This window comes from Rhinolophus hipposideros, assembly GCF_964194185.1.
Source record: "Rhinolophus hipposideros genome assembly, chromosome: 1".
Classification (NCBI taxonomy): Eukaryota; Metazoa; Chordata; class Mammalia; order Chiroptera; family Rhinolophidae; genus Rhinolophus; species Rhinolophus hipposideros.
This window is the reverse complement of record NC_138047.1, coordinates 21,784,647-21,803,128: the sequence shown is the minus strand read 5'-3', so window position 1 is coordinate 21,803,128 and position 18,482 is coordinate 21,784,647. Positions and strand designations below refer to the sequence as shown.

Genomic DNA, 18,482 nt, shown 5'->3' with positions numbered 1-18,482 from the left:
TGTCCCTGCACACATCCTTTAAAGGGAGCTGGGTGAGGTATGAACCCCGAAGAAACAAAACATGCAAAGAAGCAGAAAGGACCTCTGTACTCATCTGACATCCCACATTTCTCCTTCAAGTGAGGAAAGGTGAGCGAAAACAGTTGGCCTCTGTCACGCGGAGTTTTGGCTTCTGTATCTTAGTGACAGAGTGTTTTGGGTGGAATGAAGATGCTTTTTCCAAAGTAAAAGGCAAGTATCTAAACTTTTTTTGGTTTTGATGACAGTACTCGGAATTTTTATAGTAGAAAAGGAGACCTGATGGGTAGTTCAGGTGAAATTCAAGGAAAACAGGCAGCCAATAAAATTGTCCACAGGGACAGGTATTAGGAGGCACAAATAAAATAGCTGAGGTGCTTGGGTCATCATATCCTTCTTTTTTTTTTTTTTTTAAAAAGGATAAGGTTGACTATGGATCTAAAACAATAGCCTTTGTATGACATGGAGACTTTAAAAGTAAAAATTTGATAACATAGTAAAACTAAATTGAATGAGAAAGTGAAGACTGAGATGCCCAAAGAACACAAAGTATGTGCATGGAGATCCCAAAGGAGACCAGATTTCAGGATAGCATATGCAATGTGTTAAGGGCACAGTACATTATACATATTATGTACATAGATGAGGGTGTGTCATAAACTGATAAGGACAGAAGTGGAGAACAGAAGCTGAGGTTTAAAACAAGGAAAGTCAAGGACAATGAAAGATATGTTCAAAGCAAGAACATAGGAAGATCGAGGAAAGGAATGTTTTCATTGTTTGGTGCCAAGGGATTTTTGTTAAAAGATGAGCCACTGAACTACTCAGTTCCTGTTTTGTTTTAATCTTCTCAACCGAGAAGGGAAACGGCAGGACTAACTACTAAAACAATATAAACCAACTCTACCTCTTTCCCCAAAATAAATTCCAGGTGTTTCATAAAGTTAACTATTACCGTGTTTCCCTGAAAATGAGACCTAGCCGGACAATCAGCTCTAATGCATCTTTTGGAGCAAACATTAATATAAGGCCGGTATTTTATATTGTGTTGTGTTGTGTTGTGTTGTGTTGTGATGTGATGTTATGTTATATAAGACCCGGGTCTTATAGTAAAATAAGACCAGGTATTATATTAATTTTTGCTCCAAAAGACTCACTAGAGCTGATTGTCCAGCTAGGTCTTATTTTCGGGGAAACACAGTAAAATTAGGTAGGCAATTAGGTCTTTCTAAGCATAAAAGGAAGGGATGAACCAAAAGGAAAAAAAATGTAAAGATCTCACTGCATTAAAAAAATTTTTTTAAATCAAGTAATTATACTCCACAAAGCACTGGAAGCAAAAAGAAAAAACAAATCCAAATTTGAGGGGAGGACGATAACTATAAGGATGGGTTAATGTGTCAAAGATAAAGTTATTTAATTAGTAGATAATTACAAATTAATTAGAAGACTGCTAATGTCCTACAGGAAATAAAACTAAATAAAATGCAAATGGCTGAAAAGTTCCTATCACTTGACTTAGTTTTTCTTCTAGAAAAGAGAGCTATTTATATTTCTCTAGTAATCTAGACAGTAATCTAATAATCTATTTTAATGAAATAAGAGAAATGGGGTACAGGATTATATGTAATAATGACCACTACAGTGTGTGTTCATTCAACAAGTGTTAATTGTACATTTATTATGTTCCAGGCATTTTATTAGACATAGAATGATGGATATGATTTTGTTCCCATACCTAAGGAGATTCCATGTCCAGTAAAGGAATTACCCAAATTAACAGGTTAGTACAGTGTAATCCATGTGACAAGACACAATTGGGCAGTGGGGAGTGGGGAGACCCTAAACCACACGTGGGGGATTGGTCCATACTTAGGTGAGGGAATGGTATCTGCAGAACAGAACGTCTGGCAGAGGCAACCTGATGTAAGGCCTGGCATGGGAGAGAACATGGAATGTTCTGGAAACAAGAGCCATGTGGTATAGCTGGAGCACAGAGTGGTGGGTGGGTGAGGAGTAGTGAGAAATACTGCTGGAAGAGAGAGCCCTATTAACGGTAACAAGAAGGAGGGGCAACCATATAGCCAATGAGCTGAGGAGGGCTAAATCACTGATGAAATAGTAAATAAGTAGTCACTGAGCACTGTTCTCAAATGCATTTAATCCTAACTGATGCAGAAATAAGGGGCGTCTGGAAAGAGGGCTCAGTGCCTAAGGAGCTATATATAAGCACTTGGAAAACTAAAGACATACTAAAATATACTTTCTCAGCATCTGTATGACCCCCACCCCCAACAATTTGTAACCAGACACAGAAAGTATGCTGATCAAATTTATAGTTGACAAACACGTTTAGATGGTGCCTTCAAAAATTTTTAAATTGGGATCATATTGTGTGTAGTTTTGTATCCTATTTTCAGTTCACAGGCTAGAAACATAGCATCCTAAATAATGGGTTTAAGATGCCTCCGACACTCTACTGTGGCTAACCCATTTCTGGAAATCTGTGTTTCAAATGTGGACACCGTATTATATGTAGAACATGAACATTTAAAAAGCTGGAGCAGTGCCAAAGAGGTGTAATCAGACTGGGTAAAGATATGGAAGCCATGTCTTCTCAGGACCGATGGATAAGTAGCAGAGGCTCTCACGGTAGGGTGACCCTGTCATCTACTGGCCCTGCCAAAAGACTTTTGTGTGTGAAAAGGGAGCTATCATTGATTCCACGAAGAATGCCCAAGACAGGTATAAATTGGACTGTCCCGGGCATACCTGTGGGTGGGGCCTTGCTAATTGGATGATGAAATTGATAATGTAACAAGAAGGAAGAAAAACAATGCACTGATGGGCAGAAATGGAATCAGTTCCAGAAGACACATCTGACTTCAAAAGAAGTGAGAACTTTCAAACAAGCAACACTGTTCAAAATGGAATGAACGGGTTCCCTCATCATCACTGCAAGTGTTGAGGACAGGGCCACAAGGTCATTAGCTTGGGCTGTGGCAGAAGGGATTACTGAACCCTGAGGGAAGATGGGACAAACACACCCTAAGGTATGAGCCGTGGACATTTGTGCACACCTATAGACAAGAATTCCAAGAACATGCATTCATTCTAATAACACATGTATTTACTGATGATGTTTCTTGTTACAATATTATATGTAGTTTCATGAAACAAATATTCACATCATCCATTTACCGCTTCAGAAAGCTTTTCAAAAAATAGCACTACAGACTGGTAGGCACAAACACATTATCCTACTTTTTCCCTACCAACTTCCTTTGTATAAATGCGCAATCAAATGTCCTCTATTGATAATGTGATGCTGTGTGGAATGGCTACGCGTGTCTGTTGCTGGTTTGGAATTCATGTATTTTATAACAAAGAATCTCCGTGACATTTTCTGGGTAACATGAATTTGCCTGTTTGGCTTCAATGTCTAATTCAATCTGCAGTTTTAAATTAAAAAAATTTTTTTTGCTTATGCTGGGATGAGACAACACTATTTACAACGATGGGTCTTATTAAGCGATAGGTTATCATATTTTTACTGCAAATATTTTGTTGACATTAAAATGATATACATGTGAGTGAAACAGAATGGCATGACCATCATAACAGGCACTTTATAAATACTTTTACATGAATTAATAAATATGTATTCAAATAACATATATCCTTATGTATCAGTTCAAGAGCAATGAAGAAATATAGATGCTTTGCAACTTCATTTGCACTCAGTAAGCTATGTTTTCATTTGTCCGTTCTATACAAACATAGCCCCAAGCCCAGGCTCAGAAACACATGCATTGTCTGCAGTTTATGTCATCTACACGACCCCATGTCAAATGAGCAGAACTGACATCGACCGGCCATCGGTGGCAGCTGGAGCATCTGCCATAGAGATATGAGCTTGGGAAGGGGTTTTCCTTCCCGTAAACAACTTTTTTTGTGTATCACTATAATCGAGCCCTCCATTACCCCCTGGAACTGTGCGGTGATGGAGGTGCAGAGAATAGTATTCTAGACCATCTGCAAGCTATTGGAATTCCATCCTTAGGTCTTCGGTAACTTTTGAAGCACAGTGGGAGAGCGGCCACCTAAGAAAGTGGGATGGCCGCTCAGTCCACTTGCTTTCACAGAACCTGCATGGGACATGAAGCAGACACTCATGTCCTACGGGCCTGAATCCAGGGCCCAGGGCCCAGATGCCAAGTTGTCCAGGTTTGGAGGGAAGCACTGCAGCCCCAAAACTGACCCTTGTGAGACTCATGCTCCTATCAGACCAAATTTCCAATGATATCACAGCAGAGCAGACCCAAGGAATATGGGTCCCCCCTATGAGGTGGTCCCTGCTCCAGCACGCGCCCTTCCCCCACCCAGTATCCCCATAAAAGGTGCGGGGAGAGCTTGGGACGTTTTCACAGCTACCTTTGCTGTGTATATGGAGCAGTCAGTCTGGGCTGCAGTTGGCCGCCTGCATCTTTACATAACCAAGTTCTCTGGGAAGGACACTGCTGGAGCCTCACTGGCAGGGCTTCTCCCGCTTGCAGGACAGGCGCTGGCAGCTCCCTCCCTCCATTCATCTTGTCTGAGGCTTCGGCACTGGCCAGCTGCCTGTGAGCCACCCCAGACGCCTCCTGGAGACCTATTCCTGGCACTCGTGATGTTATTGTCCCAGAGCCATGCTCAGAACAAGTTTCCAGAGCTGATGCATTTATCTCCCCAAACATTTAAAGATGGCGGGGAGGGGGGCGGGCATGAGGCTGGGAGAGGAAGGGAAATGGAGAAGAGTCGGAAGGGGGAGAGAGAAGATTCTGCAACAAAAGAAGGGCTCCCCTCCTTTCACCCCATTCTCAGTGGTGGAAATGCTGTCACCAGAAGTCATGCAGTACCTTCCAATGCAATGGCCATTGCAAATAGAGTTCTACGAAGACCCAGGGTGCATATTGTTAGTGAGCAGCTACAGCAATGAAGATGTTAGGTTGTATCTGTTAGTCAAATCAAAAACTCTAATTGGACACAGAACAATTTCCCAAAGCTTTCAGAAGAGGGAATTACTGGGTTGACTACACATAGTGAAAAGGGGTGAAATTGAGCCTACCGTTTGGGGCATTTCCACGAAAGAAGGCACCAGGGTTATGTTTTTGCCTGTGCCCAAACTGATTAACAGATAGCAGGGTCCCTGAGTTTTCCTCTTTCTTGACGGAACCACTAACGCTGGTGTCCAAGGGTTTACACGTGTCATTACAAACCCTTTGGGGAACAAGCTCGAGTGTATTTTCAGCATGTGGTTCAGAAAAGACCTAGAAAGAAGTTTGTGATTAGATCACTGCATAGGGAAAGCCAAAAGTTTAAATCAGAACAAATATGCAAGGCAGGGATAGTAATTACATTTTATATCTTTAATAGTGTCTAGCCTGGAGCTTTAAAGACAAGAGTCTCAGTCAATGTGATTGACTGAAGGTATGGAGTTACAATTCTTGATTGGGGGATGGCTTCCCAGGTAGGTGGATGTCAAAACTTATCAAACTGTACACTTTAAATATGTGCAGCTTATTGTATGTCAATGATACATCAATAAATTCATTTAAAACACGAGTTAGAGATATTGCTTTCCTGTATCAAAAAAGAGACAAGCCATCAGTTTGTGCAATAGCACATCTCAACAGGGTTTTCCACATTTCGAGGAATTACTTCATTTTTTGTATCTTACATTCTTTTTATTTGCAGTGTGGTGCTTATGATTTTGTCTCAGGTGTTGTCATGTTCAGGACTGGGCCCTCGAGACTTAGTCACCTCGAGGTGGCTGAGGCCCACTGTGTGTCTCTGTTGGGACTTTCCCCTTTCCCAGGCTTGTGTGTGATTGTATGTAAACTGCCCACTCGGCATCTTCATCTGGATGGCCGTTAAACACCTACCACTCTGCACGTCCCAAACAGAACTCCTAACTTGTCTTCTCTCCCAAACCACCTCTACCCGCCGTTTTCCCCTCTTAAGTAATGGCAATTTTCCATCACCCAACTTTGGGCTTCTCTCCTCATCTCACCTCCCACATCAACCCCCCAGAAAATCTTAGTGGTTCTCTCTTACAATACCCAGAGCCTGAACACTTTTCGTCATCATCACTTCATCACTTTATGGATTCTTACAACAGCCACCCAACTGTTGTCCCTGTTGTCACGTGTGCCCTTGCATTCTCATCCCCACACGGCACCCTAACCATCCCTGTGCAGGCCAAATGCGATCAGGGAGCTCCCCCACCCACGCTCTCCAACAGGCACGTCTTCCCAGGGCAGAGTCTTCAAGGCCTCACGGATTCCCACCTCTGCGCCCCCCTCACTCCATCTGCCCTTCCATGCTCTCCTCCTTGCTGTGCCCTACATGTCCCTCTTCTGCCTCGGGGCCTTTGGTGAGCTCTTTCCTCTGCCTGGCGTGTTCTCCCCCGGAAACACACAGCTCACTTCTTCATACCCTTCAAAGCTTTGCCCAAATATCACCTCCTCATAATGTTGCGTATGTAAAGCAGCAACTTGGCCATACTTTCCATCCACTGCTTTATTATTCGTCATAGCAATTACCACCTTTTAGGACAAGATATAATTTACTGATTTATAATGTGTATTGCCTGCCTCTTCCTCTTAGAATACAAACTCCCTGAGGGCAAGAATTTTTGTTAGTTTTGTTCACTGACACATTCCTGGGACATAGGGGCATATTAACAAGTGTGTGTTGACTGACCGACTGATTAAATGAATGAATAAATGAATCAATCAATCATCAATTGTGGTAGTCAGACACTTTCTGCCATTTTGCCAGCAGGGGTTTGCAAGGCTAACCACCACATAAAGGATAGCTAGGATACACCATCCTTATTCTCTTCTCTTTGACACAGAAATATGCACAGAGAGATCCATGAAATAATTACTCATTTATATTTTAAGCACCTACCAAGTGAAAGACATACTGTTAGATGCTGTGGGATAAGAGATAAATAAAACATGGTCCTTCCCTTAGAAAGATATGAGGGGGAGAAGACATGTATACAAGTCATTCCAATTTTCGAGACTGAACAGGAGCAGGCATCTGGAGAGGATTCTCTGGGAGAATAAAGCAGGGAGACTTGCTCTGTTTGGACGAATAGGAGGAGGTAATACTGGAGCTGGAATTAAGGAGTGAGCAGGGGTGGCCCATAGAGAAGGGATGGGAGGGGCCTCTGAATCTGAAGGATGAGCATTTGCAAGAGGCTGAAGTCCAGAAATGGATTTTGAGAAAGGGGTGTGTGTGTGTGTGTGTGTGTGTGTGTGTGTGTGAGAGAGAGAGAGAGAGAGAGAGAGAGAGAGAGAGAGAGAGAGAGAGAGAGAGAGAGAGGCAGCTGGTAAAGGGATACATTGTGATGACTTTATAATAACCCAGGAAAGAAAGAGGAGTCCCTGAATTGGGATGGTGGCTGTGGGCACCTCACCCCAAAAGAATTCGGGAAGGAAACATGAACAAGGCATTAGAGAAATGTATTGTAAAAGGCCAGAAGAGTCAAATACCAGCAATGGAGCAAAGAGGAAGAGTGAGGCAGATGAGTGGTGAGTCATTTATCATAGGACAATGAGTTTTAAGCGGTAGAAGGAAGAGGAAGAGGAGTAATAAAAAAACCATGGGTGGAACTAGCCAAGGAAGGGAGACGAGAGCATTTGCTCACCCAGCATACTCTCAGAGACAGGTGCCTTTGGGGAGTTGTATGTAGGGAAAAGGATAAATCGCCAAACAAGGAGTCAACCATTTCAAGGCCAGTGTGCTGGGCCACCTCCAGCAGTGGGGTTCTGGTAAGGGGGGGCTGCGTGTGGGTCTCATCCTCCCCTTGTAGTCACAGGGAAAGCTGTGGTAATACGGGCACCTCACTCCCACATTTCTGAAGTACAAACAAGCAACCATGCTCACCTAGTGACTGTTTGTCTATGTCCAATATAAAACCCAAAGCCATAGTATAAAACTTAACAGTTGATGGATTTTTTTCCACTGGGTTTTGTCAGTTCCCTAGGAGTATGATCAGCTCGACTGGCAAGAAGAGAAGAAGAATCTAGCTATATAAGAAACAAAGGACTGTGGTTTTGGACTTTATTCTCCAAGTACTTCGATATCTTTCCAAGTTGGAAGTTGTAAGATCTCTGTGTCTAAATAGCACGAAATCACCATTGACTAAGTTACAACCTTAGGAGCACGATGGCAGACAGACCAAATTGTGGTGGGCAACAGAAACCGTATTTTCCACAGTAAAGAAAGAAGGAACCACAAACAAATACCAGCTTATAATTTCTCCCTAGGACGACAGACACACTCCACCCTGTCAAGGCAAACGATACCCATATGCTGTCCCTGAGGCGTCACCTAAAATACACCCTTGTCCTGGATGTGGCCATAGTGTTCTATAAATACGTTCTCTGTTTTTATATTTGTTTAATGCTCTGATTCTGCTGCCTGTGTGTGCCTGTTTAATCCGTCTCCAGAGGACGGATCATCTATCATTCTGATTCATTTCATTTAACAGCTAGAAGGTTATGAAGGGCATACATTTTTGATAAGTATTAGGCAAACTGGCTACAAGGAAACTCTCTCAGTATTTTTGGAGTGGTCAGGTAATGGGTGCGATGGTAAAAAAATCTCCCACAAGTATCCAGTACACTCGGGTTCTAGGCTTATTTCTGCCATTAACTCTCTACGTTCATTACTTGGGTGAAATATAAGTAGGAAACTAGGAGTTGAAAATCTTCCTACTTAATGGCAATAAATGAAAACCTATCATTTCAAACTTGGAAAGAGCTAAGGGTCATTCTCCTAAATGCTACTTTCTCTTTGTATAATTCATTTCAGTATTGTAGGCGAGGAGGTACCCTTTCTCTGGGTGGTCCCTCCACTTCCATGGCGACTGGCTTCTTCCACACCAGTGTGTTCCCAGGTAGCATGTTGGCCTCCCAGGGCATAAGTAAGTTAAGTGGGGGGAGGCGGGGCAGAATTCAAAGACAAATTTCTTATTCTAAAAGAGTCTCCCATATTTTTTTGTGTTAAGTGCTTCACAGATATGGCCCTTCTGAATGTAACTTTCTTCTAAATAAGAAAACTGGGGCTCAGAGACATTCAGTAGTTCACCCAAGGCCTCATAACTAGTAAGGGGCACAGTGAGAAATCAAACCCAGGCTCCATGACGCCACAGCTCCATTCTCTCCGCCATGCCAGGCTGCGTCACAGAAAGCCTTGTCTTGTCTTGGCACTGCACCCAAGACCCTGGAGAGGTCCCTGGACATCTGCAAGCATCTCCTCATTTGCAAAAATCATCTATCGATCTGCCTTTCATTCGTAAGACTCCCCCTATCTGAAATGTTCGACTTCACTGATAAGCCCCAGAATCATCTGTGCGCAATTCATAGACTGCATTGCACATCTGCTGTGACTTCAGCCCTTGCCTCTGCTGTACTTGAGGTCTCTGCTCTCCTGCCAAGACCTGCAGGCTACATCTGTGCTACTGGTCACTCTGTAGTTACTCTGTTACAAAACACTCAACCATCCCAATAAAAGGGAATTGAGAAGGCAGAACACTGCCCTCCATTGTGTTCAGCTCCGATCTGGTTCTCGTCCTCACCACCCTCCCCCTTTTTCTGCTCTCTCTCTCTCTCTCTCTCTCTCTCTCTCTCTCTCTCTCTCTCTCTCTCTGAGCAACAGAGAAAGAAATGTCATATTTATTGGGGGTAGCCAGTGGATGCAGAGAAATGGATAAGCCAGCAGCGCATCCCTTGGCTCAGTTTGTAGGTGTACTGCCCAGCCCAGGTGGCTCTGCACTCTTTGGTTTCCTAGTTTGGATTCATCACATCTGTAATACTTGTTCCCACGCATGTGGTGAGAGCATAACGGTGCATTTTATGGTTATGAATGGCACAGCCTGGCAACTCTCCGATTATTATTTCCATTCGCTGTCATGCATTATCAATTTAATTCCCCATTACACGCCATTTTTTTCATGCATTCCTCATCCAGTAAGGACAAAGAGAGGCAAGAGGTTTGCAAAGAAGACTCATCACCAGAACAACAGGCTGATTCCGAAGGGAACTGTGGGGTGACAGCCTCAAGTTGCGGAGATAGCTCTGGGCTCAGTTGAAGTGAAAACTATTATGAAAAGGTTTAGTACTTTGCATTAGTATCAAGACTTCTGGCCTCAAGGTTGGCAAGGTATTGCTAACTGTGAAAAAGGGGCCATAGCACAGCATGCACTAGGAAAAGGTCAGACACTTTAGACCACTGGGATTTCCAAGTTTCTAAAGACGCCTAAGTATACCAATGTTGGAATGTGATATGAGAGATTCACTCAGTGCTTTACTTATTCAAATAGGCTCTATCGGGAGTGTCCATCATGAGCACAGGGTTCAATGTCCTGTGGGGAGCACTAAGAGAATATGCAGGAACCATGGATTGGCAAATAATTGCTAATAAGACAGGAGCAATGAGGTCCACATGAATGTAGTCAGAGTTTGGGAAGGCTGGGGGGGGCGGTGCAGGTACAAATATTCTTGACCATGGACAACTAGCTTCTTCCTGTGATGCACCATGGAATAATCAGAGCTCCAATTTTAAAACAACAACAACAAAAACCCCACCCAGAAACCACCACAGACAGAGATCTGGCTTTCTAACCAGCTATATCCTACACGCTACATGTCTGAATTGGAGTTAGCTCTGCTTGAATGTTTGCCGAGGGGTACTCATTCAATTCAAACGCAGGCCACCAGCTCACTGCTTCTTGATTATTTGGTAGCAATAAGGCCACTGAACTGAACCAGAACTCTCATATTCCTTCCAACAATCACGACCTTTATTCTTAGCCGCAATTTCCATCTTCAAAGAGAAAAGCATTTCTCTTTTGGGGGAAAATACCTCATTCCCACTGATCCAATTAAGAACAAAACACACACACACACACACACACACACACACACACACACACACACTCATTAGCACCCAAAAGAAAAATGAACACAATTCACAAAACAGCTCTGATCATCTTCTGAGAAAGACATAATGACAGATATTTTTAGGATAAGGCTACTAGTAGTGGAACAGACAGCCTCACATGTAAGGGTGTGTCTAAATTATTCCTTATAAGAGAAAGACATGCTGATCCCAGAGGAAGGGTGGCAGCTGAAGGATTTAAAGAACCGAAAGGAAACTGCTGTGGAGGGAATTTTTGATAAGCCGAATTTATGCTGATTCGGAAAACTTCTGACAGAAGAGAGTGGTGAAACCAGCAGGCCTTGTGTGCAATGGTGACCCTGAAGCCCAGCGTTCCAGGAGCTGCTGGACCAGCTCTTGAGATTAAATGACCTTGTTTCCACAAAAATGAAAACCACTACCTAGGTACTTCAGTCTGGTTATGGCTGGAAGGAATACCGCAAGGTAAAATACTCAAGTCTTACCCTTCCCCGACAGGTTCAATTTTCAATGGCCTCTTTTCCCAGATTCTTTCTGTCTTTGACTTTGCTGATTGGATGAAAAGTTCAAGTGTCTACGTTCCCTACACAGAGGACGGAATGATCCCTTCTCTTGCTTTTCTCACTCCAACTCCTGCCTTTTAGGAAACATCCAATATCTTCTTTTCAGAGAGCAATGGACGGCAAAGAATCAGAGAGGGCAAGAGGGTGTGAATGGATAGGGTCCTGGGACGTCAAAGGGAAGGTGGGCCTAAGCTGCTGCCTGTCCAGGTAAAGTAGTTCCTCTTTTTCTCCTCCTTTAGCTCAAGAAGAATATCGTTTTTATAATTTAGGTTGAATAATCACTGGAAGAGCTTTATCCCAGGGCTTCTCCTCCTATGAGATCTCAGAAATCATTTCTGATTGAGATGCTTGAATTTTCCACAATGAATACATCTAAATTGAGCATTCCTGCCCCAAATTTTATCGACACATCAGGTGATGTCCAAAAAATAAAAGTTATGAATTAATGTCATTGGTGAATCAAAACTTACACACTCTTGATAGTATGTAGAGAGTGGTTTAAAATAACTTCATTAGCTATTTAACTGTCATTATGTCTAGTTCTCATTTTGACATACTTAAATGGAAATTCTCCAGAAGCTATCCCGTGCCTTTTTTAAAAACGAAGTATTCACGTATGCAAAAATATCTAAAGCTCTGAAAGTGCCCTATCATCTTTTCAGTCATTCAGTTTGTCAGACTACATGCAACTCTTGTAACAGATAAATCTATGGCACATGAATAGAACTGTAAGTATTTTACACACACACATAACACACCAGCATCAATAATGTAACTACAAGTAGTATATTTTTGGAGTAAAGTCAGTAATGATCTTCCTTGGAGGTCTCACTCCACCCTACACTTACTAAAAGACCAAGGTAGCCTGACAGGTTCCTCCAATACAGTATTTCCCGGAACTTCCATGCTCATCACTGCCTTTCCCATCACCAACTGGCCACACATTTTTCATCAACTCTTCAGGGTTGACTCCAGAGCTCTTTCCTTCACAACTCTGGTGTATTCACTATTCCACTGAGCTTTTTCCAAGTTCCACGACCCAAGCAAGGACTCATAGTTGACTTTGCCTTTGACCTCAGATTGTAACTTTGCTGTTACAATCAAATGGAGCACTGTAAACATCTGGGATACAGTTCTCATGGATTATGAAATCAGCAACTCACTGAACCTCGAGGGGTCTCAGTTTCCCCAACAACGAGATCATGCTAATGGCACTAGCCACCTGCCAGGCTATCAGGGGACTTGGCAGCAATTACGAATTACACAGAGGCCCTATGCCATAAATAATAGGTCTTATTAATGAAATTAATTCAAGATAAGCACCAACAAGAATAGGGCAATAGCAGCAGCAAATCACACTTGGTCGGAACAAAGGACGAAGAGATTTTTATGATCCTCATTCCTACTAACACAGTTCCCCTTTAATACAAAATTAGTTTAGTGGTTTTAATTTTTTTATCTAAACGATTACTTCTACCCATTCAACTTTCCACATTAGGCTTTAGTTTATGCCAAGTTATTGGAAGCAACATTCTATTCATTGACACATAGTGTTGATTTCAAAGGATGTGTAAATATTGCTTCCAATTACATGAATTGTAGCTATTTAACTTTTCAGGACCAAAAGGATTCTAATCTATTTGCCTCAGCACCCTTATTCCTGTTGTGCCTTAAATAAACCCAAATTTCTTTTGCGCTGGACTGGATCCCTCAGCCAACTGAAATGGCTCATCCCTGACACTCTAGATTGCAAGAGACAAGTGACACTTTGAGGATCAAAATCAGATTTCTGCTGATCTGAAGGTCTTCTCTTCTGGCCCTATCCAGACGCCGATAAAATGGGGCCAAAAGCTATGAATGAACTTAAAGCAATTTGAAGAAACAAAAAACAATGAACCGTGTCCTCCCAGGCCCCTGCCAAACCCCACTTTGTTGCACATTTTAAAGAGAGCACACATAACTAAGTTGTCACATAAGTGTAAGGAATAGGTTTCTGCACCCAACTCCTGAGGTACTTTCCCCAGGGTCAGCGGTGGCTTCCCTGGGTGAAGTCAGAAGTTGGCTCCTGGCTCTCTGGTGCTTTCCCATAAGTCACAGTCATGCTTTTGGAAAGGACATGGTTTAACGGATGGGTGCTGAGGTGTATGGGGGCTGATGAGCAGCTGTTCAAAACTCACTCAGGTGAACGCAGAGCAAGTGAGCCAGTCCAGGTGTCTAAATACAACCAAGGCTACTCCAAAATTGAGTAGTCTGTACCTCTGAACTGCTCAGATTTAGAAAGTGCCTGTCTTAGGGGTTCTGAGAACCCCTTCCATCAGAAGCTGCTAGGATTCAAAATGAAAGAAGCCAGAACAGCAGCAGCAGCCTGTGTTGGGATGTTCCATTCATAGGGGAGAGGGAGCCTCATGCATTCACGGTGGGGTCAAGGAGTCCTTTTACCGCACTGGATCGCCTTTCTCAGCGAGCTGGACTTCCGGGGGGCCTGGCGTGGCTGCATCCTTCAGAACGAGTATGTCTATTAAGAAGCCACCGCCAAAGCTATGTATTAGCACAGACATCCTTTGGAAATTCCGCAGAATTTGCTGGAATCTACTGAGCAGTTATTCTGCTAACAAGGCATGGTGAGAAAGGCACCCAGTTCTTGATTACACACCAGCAGCCCCCCACCCCCTCACCCCCACAGCTTTCAAAGTATAGGACTGGTTCATCTTTTCTTAACGCAATAGGTACCGAACGTTTGGGCACCTGCCTGAAATACGGTAGCGTCGCGTGGGGTCTTTTTTAAATGACCACGTACTAACAGGGGTTCCCTCCTCTTCTCGTCCTCCTCCCTTTTCTCTCTGCATCAAACTTGCTGCAGCCATTTGGAATGTAAAGAGCAGTCCATTTTAGCAGTCCCCGGCAGCCAACCATCAGCTGCCTGCCTCCCTTCGGGCACCCTCGTCTGAATTTGCTCCCTCCTGCACCCCAAAACAAGATTCCCCTGTCATTTCCATAAAAATGGATGTTTAAAAGAAAATTCCAGCTACAGCAGTGTCCTTTCCTTTCTCTCAGGGTAAATTCAGAGTTCGGTGCCAAAGGAAAGTGTACGTGTGGGAGGAGCGCGGTTGCAGAAGGGAGTACACTGTGGGCCGCACGTGGGGTGTGCATTAGAAAAAAAAAATGTCACAACCGCGACATTAAATGCTCTACGTCCTCCGTGAAGGAGTGTCACGTCCCTTTCACCACCAGCCCAGCATTTAAAAATGGACACAGAAGTGTCGCCTGGGCAATCGTCTCCCTGAGATCCCGGCTGGGAAACAAAGACACATTACCTTTTATTTGTGGCGCGTCCCAGGGAGCCGAGGAACTTCACGTTGGCAGCGGCCGATCCACAGCAACCCGCGTCCCATTCGCCCCGGGAGCGCAGGCCCGTGGCCTACCCCGCGGCGCCCGCCTCCGCCGCCCGCCGGTCCCCCGCCCCGCTCCGGCGCGGCCCTCCGTCAGCCCATCGCCCGCTCGCGCCTCTCCCGCCGAGCCTGGCCCCGCGCCAGGGCGCCCCGCCGCCGGCCCGCCCCTCGCCCGCCGCGCCCGGCCCGCCGCATGGTGCGGGCGCCCCCCGCCCCTCCCCCCCGCCCCCGCCCCTCCCCCCTGCCTCCCCCCCCCCCGCCCCGCGCCACGCCCCCCGCACCCGGAGCGCGCTCCTCGGGCACCGCCAGCCGGAGCCGCGGGGTCGTGCGCCGGCCGGGTTCCCGCGGGTCCCACGGGGTCCCACGCAGCCGCTCGCGGACAACAATGAGCGCCCCCGCCCGCGCCCGGCCTGCGGTAAAGCCAGGGACCCCCAGGCGCCGGAGCTGGCCACGCACACGCAGTCGGGACAAAGTTAGGTGCTGAAGGAGGCCGCGGACCAGGAGGGGCTGTGCGGGAGGGAGAGACGGGAATCTGCCACGGACGACCCCCCCGCACCCCACCCCTCCACCCCAGCAAAACCCACCCTGTGAAGCGGGAAAGAGGCGGCTCTGGCTGAACTTGGCTGAAGGTGCAGCTCTTCTCCTGCGATCTAGTCCGATTTTCCTGAATTTTAATCTCCCCTCAATTCTTTGGGAATGGAGATTCCTTGGAGGTAACCTACTCGTCGTGGGGCTATTGTCAAGGATTCGCAACAATTCCTGGAGAAGGGAGACTTCCATTTCCAGACACCCGGGGGAAGAACACGGGCTGACATGTTCTCCTTCCAAAAAAATAAAAAAGAAACAAACTCGGAGGCTATCCCTACCAAGAACAATAACTCGATTCACATGGCATGTCTAAATGTTTATTGCTTCAAGAGCTCAATGTGCCCTAGACACATTTTTTCCCCCCATGAATTGTCAAAACACCATTGATAAAATAAAGGGAGAAGCAGACAGGAGCACCGCTTAGCAAAGGTGGAAAAAGCGGCTTGTCTCGGGTAAAATCTTTTTCTAGAACTCTCTCTTCGCTGGATTGCCCAACATCCATCCATCCCCCTATCCCCCCACCCCCTCTTAAAGGGAGAGATTGGTTCTCCTCTCACCATAGTTGAAGGAGACTCTGGTAGACGCACCATTATTTCCAGGGCACTGGCAGGAGTGAAAACTTACAAACTTTGTAATAAAAGGAAATCGCACACATCCTATCTTCCAACTGTTCTCTGCAGACACAGGGCGTGTGTTCTCTAAAGATCCCTAATGAAAATTTTTGAGAGTTCAAGAGTCCCCAGTAAAGGGAAACTTGGTACCCAGTTAACATAGTGGAAAGAGTGAACAGCTGTGTCAGGACTACCTGTGTTACTTCAAGCTGTCCTGATCCCATACTCCGGACGTGACCGGATTCTCGGAATCTGAGGCACGGGAGGAAAGCTGTGTCTGAATGGGATGTGTCTCTACTTCTGGAGTCCCCGAGGATTGTTCTAATGCGAAGCCCACTTCTTTCATAAGGCAATTGAAGCCCATCTCCTCCTGGGTGGCCCTCAGGGGAATGTTACTTCTTTGGATGCACACTGTTACTAGGGGCAGGGATTGAGGAAATGTTCCAACCTAGTGCTTCTCTTCCAAGATTTAGTTCCCATTTTTAGAAGAGTCACTGGATTCCATTTATATCCACCTGCTGCGTTCCCACCTTGGCCACTGGAGTTCTCAGTATGTCCTAAACGGAACCTGTTATTCTTGGCAAATCTTCTGTCCAGGTTCCCTATTCACTACACAACTTCGTCAGCCTCCCAGCCCCGCCACCTCCCCCCCCACACACACACAGGCCAGAAACAGGGATACAGGGGGCTTCTATCACCTTCCATTCACTCATTGCTCACATTCAGGTTATCAGCCTTCTTTATCAATATTTCTGGAAAGTTCCTTAAGACCAGCCCCTGGTCTGACTTGTTCCCACAGTGCCTGGTGCTGGTTAACCCTTGTTGACCCGTGATCCCTGCCCTAGCCTTGTTCAGTGCACACCACCTTTCCCCGAGGTGTCTCCAGCAGTCCCCGACAGGCCTCCTGTCTTGTCTCTGAAATGCATTCTCCACACCAGCTGGAGTAACTCCTAAAACTCAGATCTGATCACAGAACGTCTTTGCTTAAAGCCATTCAGAGCTCCCTTGGTTGTGAGGAGTAAAGACCACACTTCTTCGAATGGCTAGAAGGGCCTGAACACCAGGCCCTCCTTATCCATCCAGCCTTATCTTTTGCCACCCGACCCAACCAGGGTCCTCATCACCCTTTGCCCCACAGCTCCATAACCCTCTTTCTGGTCCCCTAGATGCCAGGTTCGCTCTCATCTCTTTGTCACCCAGCAGCCAGTGACTTTAGAAACAATTCAGATTATGTCACTGTACAACTTAACGACTGTCAGTGGCTTCCCATTGCTCCTGAAGCAGCCTTTCCATTTTTGTCACATGTTAATCTCCCCATCCCTCTATGCTTTGCCACGCCGGCCACCTTTCTGCCCTTGAATGACTCCTTTTCTCTCTTCACTTTTGCATGTCTCATTCCTCCTGGCCCGAATGCTCTTCCACCCTCCCAACCCCACTGTCATCCTTCGGGTTGTAGCTCCAACACCAATTCCTAGATAACCTTCCCAGATCAACACATGGGAAGTGGCCCCTCTCAGGTACTCTGTATCATCCTGTTTATTTCCTTCTTAGCACTTATCCACAATTGGTATTCACAGCCCCATGATAAGAGCACAGACTGATGTTAGCAAGCCTGGGCTTGAATCTTGCCTAGGGCACCTGCTAGCTGTGCAACCTTGGGCAATTTTCTTAACCTCTCTGTGCTTCACTTTTCTCATCTACGACATGGAGATACTAACACTGCCTACCTCACAGGGTTGTTATGAGGATTAAATGAGTCAATTTATATGAAGCACTTAGAACAGGGCCTGGCTGCATTCGCATAAGCCCTGTGAGGGCTTTCTGTTTTTTATTCTCACTATTTCCCCACGAGGCCTGAACTAGTACCTGGCACAGGATCTTTTTATCCCTTAAGCCTTTTGTGTTTGGGGCCCACACAGAGATGAATAAAAATATAGGGGGAAAAAAACCTTACTTGAAGAATTTAAGTACTAAGACAAATAGGCCATGGTAAACCTTGATGAATGAGATAAAATTCAAACTTAGATTATCTGGACGTTAATGGAACTATGAAGGAAATACATTCTCTATTTCACCCGTTGTGATTCTTGGAGTTGATGGATGACAAGCTTTGACTGTCAGAATTCTGTATGGTCTGCTTTCCGAGGAGCAGCTGATTCCACCCCTGAGAATTCAGGCAGTTACTTGCAAAGACATAACAAATCAAAGGATTTTTGCAAAGTGTTGGTCCATCCACCAGCCCTAACATGAGGGTGTGATGAAAAGATATAGTGTTCCCATTTTCAGCTGGAGTTTGATACTTTGTGAAGAGTCTAACTGAAAAAGGAAACACTGCAGGC

The 18,482-nt window shown here is 45.2% G+C and overlaps 1 protein-coding gene across 7 annotated transcripts in view; it reads right to left on the bottom strand.

The window, feature by feature from the left end:
- Window positions 1–18,482, bottom strand: part of FRMD4A (FERM domain containing 4A) — a 566,526-nt gene that overhangs the window by 194,676 nt on the left and 353,368 nt on the right. The window contains exon 1 of one of the 7 annotated variants that reach the window (XM_081046124.1): window positions 14,870–15,032. The exons of the other annotated variants lie outside the window; for them this stretch is intronic. The gene's annotated coding sequence lies outside the window, so the exon portion shown is untranslated. Of the gene's footprint in view, window positions 1–14,869; window positions 15,033–18,482 lie in introns of those variants that run through there. 7 annotated transcript variants of the gene reach the window in all.